Source organism: Streptopelia decaocto (assembly GCF_964273445.1).
Source record: "Streptopelia decaocto genome assembly, chromosome: 21".
NCBI classification, from domain to species: domain Eukaryota; kingdom Metazoa; phylum Chordata; class Aves; order Columbiformes; family Columbidae; genus Streptopelia; species Streptopelia decaocto.
Window position 1 is genome coordinate 41598 of NC_138676.1, and position 7350 is coordinate 48947.

General features: G+C 56.8%; 1 long non-coding RNA gene across 1 annotated transcript; it reads right to left on the bottom strand.

The window, feature by feature from the left end:
* Positions 1-2199: 2199 nt before the first annotated feature.
* Positions 2200-2601, bottom strand: LOC309448753. The gene is made up of 3 exons (XR_014185842.1): positions 2564-2601; positions 2402-2479; positions 2200-2312 (listed from the first exon to the last, which is right to left on the bottom strand). It is a non-coding gene; the product is annotated as an uncharacterized lncRNA (long non-coding RNA).
* Between the last annotated feature and the right edge of the window lie 4749 nt (positions 2602-7350).

The window sequence follows — 7350 nt, forward strand, 5'->3', positions numbered from 1 at the left end:
CCCGCAACGACACCAGAAAACACAACTGACCAGAAACGTCCGAAACGCAAGGACCTCCCATGCTTTCAATTGCTGATACAAGAAAACCAACACCCGATTGGCGCTACGCCAGTCGGCACCGGCGTTCCGGATCCCGGGATGGCACCCGAGATGCCTTTCGTGTTCCTCGAACGCAACGAGACCCCAGGATCGTCTGACAGGCGCAAGGCAGGCTTCCTGAACTACACCACAACGCAGACACCGGCTGGAGCTGCCATGCCCGGCACACGCTGGCATCGCACTGGGAAATTCCCTGGACCCTTCACCTGCCCAAAGGGGACTGATCCTGGATAGCCCTTGCCCCGAACAGAAATTTACCTCCCTCCCTGCAGTTCCCAGCCCCTCCCCAGCCCTCCAGCCTCCACTTAGCTTTCAGAGGGCCAAGAGACCGAATCCATCTTCAACAGATGAAAACGCCACGTGCGCTGACAGGGATATTCCAGCGTCGCCGGGTTCCTCCTCAACATCTACAGCAACACAACACACGCTGACTAAGCAGAGCAAACACACAGTATAAAGGCACAAGGCACACCTTCCCTCTGACACCACGCGCCGCCCCACCTGCTTACAGTGCTCGGCTCGCCTCTTTTCTCACTCTTTCTTGCCAAGTTGTCCCTCTGCCTACAACCTTTGCCTACACGATAACAGACACGGGCTGGAGCTGCCCTGCCTGGCACAAGCTGGCATCGGTCTGTAAAGTTCCCTGGACCCTTTAGCTGCCCAAAGGGCACTGTTCCTGGACGGTCCTTGCCCCTAGGAGAGCTTTAAACGCCCTCCATGCGATTCCCAGCCCCTCCCCAGCCCTCGAGCCTCCACTTATCTGTCAGAGGGCCAAGGGGTGCATCAATCTTCAGAGAAAAACACCACGTGCACTAATAAGCATCTTCCTGCATTGCCCAATTTCTCCTCAACATCTGCAGTAACACAAGAAAACACACACTCATTTAGCAGAGACAACGCACATTATAAAGGCACACAGAACATCTTCCCACTGACACCACGCAACGACCCACCTGCTTACGGCGCACAGCTCGCCTGCTCTGTCCCTCTTTCGTGCCAAGTTGTCCCTCTGCACCTGAAATCAAGGTATTCAGCAAGTCACCCAGATGCTCATCAACAGCTTGACCATTCCACAGGTCTGCTTTCTGTTTAGGAATCCCACCAGAAGCTCTAATCCGAGTCTCTAAAACCCTGGGGAAGGGACAGTCCGCTCCCCTGTCCACAGCTACTCCATCCCAGATGACTGCACAACCTTTGCCTGCGCAGTTTAACATGTCAACAGATCAACCGTGCACCCCTAGAGCTCCGTCCACCCACCCCTGACTCCACGCCTCCGGGCAGAGCAGCTCCAGCCAAATGTGCACGTGCGCAGACAGACGCACCTCAGAACGTTATCGACAACACATCAACAGCACCAAAGACACTCTATAACAAGAATGACTCCAAACCAGAGACTGCATCGATCAAAAGAACCTGCAGGGAGGCAGAGTGAGGCGAGGAGTCTCTACTGCAACCCCAGAAAAAAATAAGAGCCGAACATCACGGCCCCTTATGAGACGGCGGCACTGGCGCAAACACACAGAGACGGCGGCGCTGGCGCAAACACACAGAGACGGCGGCGCTGGCGCAAACACACAGAGACGGCGGCGCTGGCGCAAACACACAGAGACGGCGGCGCTGGCGCAAACACACAGAGACGGCGGCAAGACTAAGAACTTCTTCCCAGCATCTTGAAGTGCCAGTCCCTTAGACTGGATGGGTAGAGAGCACAACTGCTGATGACGCAACCCAGAATGACGCCATAAATCACAACTGACCGGAAACATCCGAAATGCAAACACCATCCATGCTTTCGGCTGATGATACAAGAATCCAGGACCCAATTGGCACCAAGCCAATTGGCACTGGCATTCCAGATCCCGGGATGGCACCCGAGATGCATGTTGTGCCCGTTGAGCACAACGAGACCCCAGGATCGTCTGACAGGCGCAAGGCAGGCTTCCCGAACTACACAACGCAGACGCAGGCTGGAGCTGCCCTGCCCGGCACACGCTGGCATCGCACTGTAAAGTTCCCTGGGCCCTTTACCCACCCAAAGGGGACTTTCCCTTACCAGAACTTAACCCCCATCCCTGCAATTCCCAGCCCCTTCCCAGCCCTCGTGCCTCCACTTAGCTTTCAGAGGGCCAAGGGACTGAACCTGTCTTCAACAGAGGAAAACGCAACGTGCGCGAACGGCCGTCTTCCTGCATCGCCGGGTTCCTCTTCAGCGTCTGCAGGAACACGAGAAAACGCACGCTCGCTACGGCGTCCCGGCACACGGCGTCGTGGAGTAAACGCCGACCCCTTCTGCAACACCCACCTCCTGCTAAGTTCCACGGCGTTCCGTTCGGCGCGTCGTGCCGCGGGCGCGGTCACCAACCCTCGTCGCTCGTGACGCCTAAGACGGCGAGAAGCAAAAGAACTGTAGCGCCTGGAACGAGTCCCCGGCCCCACGCTCCTCCTCGCCCCTAGCCCGGCTCACCGCAAATGCTCCTCCCAGGTCAAAGGGCCCACAAAGCGCCTGCAAAGCGAGAAGGAAACACTGAAACGAGTCACCGGGCAATACCGGGCTCCTCAACGCCCACCGCCGCCTCACCTTCTCGGCTGCCGGCCGGCGTGCGGCTTCGCCCCTCCCGGCTCGTCTGCGGCACCTGCAAAACCAGAGGCACGCGCTCGGACGCCGCCCGAAAACACAGCCTGCCCGCAGACGCCCCCATCTCGCCCTCCCTTACCTGGGCCGCTCGCTCACCTGGCTGCCCTTGCTTTTGGCTGCCCCGCTGTTGACCACGGAGACGTTCAGCTACCGCCTGTAAAACACAACCAAAGGACGGTCAGACTTGCACCAGCAACGCGGGACCGGAAACGAGCTGCCGCTTCAGCCCAGCACTCCGTGCTCACCTTGCCCCAGGAGCTGCGCTGCCGATACCCAGCTTTCCTCTTCGCTTCACACCTAGGAAAAGCAGAAACGACCGGGCTTAGCTAGAGCCACACGGCACAGCTTCCCTCTGGCACCACGCACCGACCCACCTGCTTACGGCGCACAGCTCGCCTGCTCTGTCGCTCTTTCGTGCCAAGTTGTCCCTCTGCACCTGAAATCAAGTTATTCAACAAGTCACCCAGCAGCTCATCAACAGCTTGACCATTCCACAGGTCTGCTTTCTGTTTAGGAATCCCACCAGAAGCTCTAATTGAGTCTCTAAAACACTGGAGAAGGGACAGTCCGCTCCCCTGCCCACAGCTACTCCATCCCAGATGACTGCACAACCTTTGCCTGCGCAGTTTAACATGCCAACAGATCAACCGTGCACCCCTAGAGCTCCGTCCACCCACCCCTGACACCACGCCTCTGGGCAGAGCAGCTCCAGCCAAAGGTGCACGTGCGCAGACAGACGCACCTCAGAACCTTATCGACAACACATCAACAGCACCAAAAACGCTCTATAACAACAACGACCCCAAACCAGAGACTGCATCGATCAAAAGAACCTGCAGGGAGGCAGCGGTGAGGCGAGGAGTCTCTACCGCAACCCCAGAAAAAAATAAGAGCCGAACATCACGGCCCCTTACGAGACGGCGGCGCTGGCGCAAACACACAGAGACGGCGGAACTGGCGCAAACACACAGAGACGGCGGCACGGCTTAAAAACTTCAAGATGCTGGGAAGAAGTGCCAGTCCCTGAGACTGGATGGGTAGAGAGCAGAGCTGCCGACGCAGCCCTCAACGACACCAGAAAACACAACTGACCAGAAATGTCCGAAACGCAAGGACCTGCCACGCTTTCAATTGCTGATACAAGAAAACCGACACCCAATTGGCACTACGCCAGTCGGCACAGGCGTTCCAGATCCCGGGAGGGCACCCGAGTTGCCTTTCGTGTCCCTTGAACGCAACGAGACCCCAGGATCGTCTGACAGGCGCAAGGCAGGCTTCCCGAACTACACCACAACGCAGACACAGGCTGGAGCTGCCCTGCCCGGCACACGCTGGCATCGCACTGTGAAATTCCACGGGCCCTTTACCCACCCAAAGGGGACTTTCCCTTACCAGAACTTAACCCCCGTCCCTGCGATTCCCAGCCCCTTCCCAGCCCTCATTTCTTCACTTAGCTTTCAGAGGGCCAAGGGACCGAACCCGTCTTCAACAGAGGAAAACGCAACGTGCGTGAACGGCCGTCTTCCTGCATCGCCGGGTCCTCTTCAGCATCTACAGGAACACGAGAAAACGCACGCTCGCTAAGGCGTCCCGGCACACGGCGTCGTGGGGTAAACGCCGACCCCTTCCGCAACACCCACCTCCTGCTAAGTTCCACGGCGTTCCGTTCGGCGCGTCGTGCCGCGGGCGCGGTCACTCCCCCTCATGGCTCGTGACACCTAAGACGAAAAGAAACAGAAAAACTATAGTGCTTGGGACAAACCAGAAAGCTGCCACTTTCCCCTTCATCACCCACAATAAGAAAAAACATATACAATAATGAGCACTCAGATGTTGTTTATCAGTACTAGTTCACTATCCATGGCTCCCCTTGGCTGAGTTCTGGGAGGTAGATTTGAATGATCTACCAGTAGCCACGGCACGCTGCAAAGGTTCTGTGGACAACACACTGTTCTGTGGGTGATCAGGGAGGCGATGAGCCACCCCGTAGCCTGAAAGACACTCTGCCTTATAGTCCTGCTGCTTCCTTCAAAAATGCTAAAACTCCACCTACAGAAACAAGATGTTCATCCTAACCCCTGCTAGATAAGCTGAGCATCAGTCCTAGGAGAAGAGATTATATCAGCAACTTGTTACACACCAATACAAACCAAAAATTAACACCCCATCTTCATTGCAGTCAGGAAGTTTGGGAAAACACAAAGCACCAGGAATTGATTCAATAAATGAAATATAGTTACAAACATACCTTCAACTACATCTGTTATTGAAACTTTGCTGCTCCTGAAGGTCCTACATCAAACAGACATCTCCACTTCTCCAAACACATGTGCCCATGTAGCTTAAACAGCTCACAAGCTGCCAACTGCTGAAGGAGCAGCAAGGAACCAGCTCCCAAGCAGCCCAGGAACAGACTGAGCTCCCTGCCCAGGGGCTGGGGCTCAAATACCCTGAGCCCCGCCCATCCCTTCCCACAATCCCCTGGGAAAGGGGAGGGATGTAGGTCTGTAGGCCACAGCCCCTGCAGGGAGTCCACCAATGGGGGTGGAAGTGTGGGTCAAGGGGGAGGAGCCCAGCTGGGAGGGTGGGGTGCTTGGAAAGGGGGTGGGGCCTGGTTGGGGCACACCCCTCCGGGAAGGCACATTGGGGAGAGCTTGGGGGGGTGGGGTTAGCAGGGGCCCCGCCCACACCTTCAGCCCCACCCTCAACCCTAAACCCCACCACCCAAGGCTTCACTGGAAGTGAACTCCTGGGTCCCCACCGCATTATGGGATATATTCCCCCGCTGAGCCGCCACCAGGACGAGAGGCAGCACACGGAGCAGCCTGGGGGCGGGGGAGGTCACCGGGGGCGGGGGGGACGGCCGGGACCCCTCGGGACCCCCCGGCGCGGACCGCCCCCCCCCGAACCGCCTCGCGCCGCCACCGCCAACGGTCGCCCCGCGCGCGCCCCCTCAGAGAAAAAGGGCGGGAAGCACCGCCCGGCGCCCCGCAGCCGTTAAACCGCCGCTCCGCGCACCCGGCCGCACGCACCTTTTAAATTTTCCGCCATTTTCTGCATGATAGCCCCAGCGGATTATGGGATATATCCCCCCCAATGCAGCAAAGGATCATGGGATATATTCCCCGCAAAGGGTAGCCCGAGTTTCGCCACAGGGCGGCAGCACTGAGGCGCGCCGCGGCACAAATGTCATTTCTGTCCGCCCAGAAGTCCTGGGTCCCTCCTGAACTCCTGGGTCTCCTCCCGAACTCCTGGGGGAAAAAAACATGCCCACTCCGAGCTCCCAAACACCAGGCAGCCGTGGGGAAACCAGTGAAAGCCAAGACCGACAGCAGCAACGGCAAATGCCATCTGGCTTCAATTCTGATCGTGCACTTAAAAGCCTCTCTCAGTCCTACCAATGACTGCTCCTTTTCTGGAAGGACAAACTTTCTTACCTAAACATCCTAAATTGAAGACTCCACGTAACAGAACGGGGATTGAGCCGCAGGACAACGTGCCATCGATTTACACTAATGGGGGAAAAAAACCCCTAGAAGTCAACCCCAAATTTAAAAATGCACGTGTCTTTTCCAAGCAGAATGAGCCTGTGATTCCACAAAAAAGGAGGGCAAAGAGCAGGTCAGCTTATCAGAGAAACACAGTGCCAGGGAGCCAGACAAGGTGACACAGAGAGAGGGAGAGAGAGGCAAAAGGGACGGAGAGGCCAAAATGAGCGCTCCACAGCCTCCCCTCCCTCGCCCCGACCCCCGTTTCCCCGTTAACTCCCGCTACCCGCCCCGAAACACCACGGACGCGTTTGCCAGGCAGGCAGCTGTTCAAACGGGATTGAGTCGGCGCGCTCTGATTGGCTGCTTTCCACCCCACCGCGCCGTCCGCCTATTGGATGCGCCTTCCGCGGTCCGCGCCCAGGTGCCCGCCTCACGTCAGACCTGACTGAGGACTGCGCAATTTGGGCATGCGCAGTACGGACACCTCAACACCCGCCCCCCCGGCAACCTGATTGGCTGCCTAAACACATCAATTGCCATTCTCCCCGCCTATCAGCGCTCCGCCCCTCCAGCCCTCCCGAGCCATCTGATTGGCCCGCTCTGCATCATCACTATTTATAAACAGCCACTATTTAGTGGTTCCTTTTTACTTCTCTTTAAAAAAAAAAAAAAAAGTAACGTTCTGACACCAGAAACCAGGAAGCCTTCGAAAAGAATTTGTAACCCCACACACAAACCAGTTACACTCACCTCTGCTACTCAGAAAGTCATTTAGCTCTTCCATTTGGTGGAACATTCCACTTTCCCAGTTTGCAAGCTAAGATAGCCCGCTTTGTCCAGTCTCGCTGTTGTTTCTCTGATAGGTTTCTGTTACATTATGCTTAGTCTTGCTACATTAGGCCTAGGGGTTTCTAAAAGATTGTTGTTCCTCTTATCAACAGTAACCACGTGGGACAAGAATCTCCCAGCAGCAAGGCCAGTGTGTCAGCCCAACACCATGTCCTTCCCCCCAGGAGCCCGTCTGGACGTGGAAACATGCAGCCACCGCCTCTCCGACCTCCCTCAGCTTCACAGTTGCAACTGCAGGCCCTGCAGCAAAGCCAGGACAGGACATGAAAGGAGGCA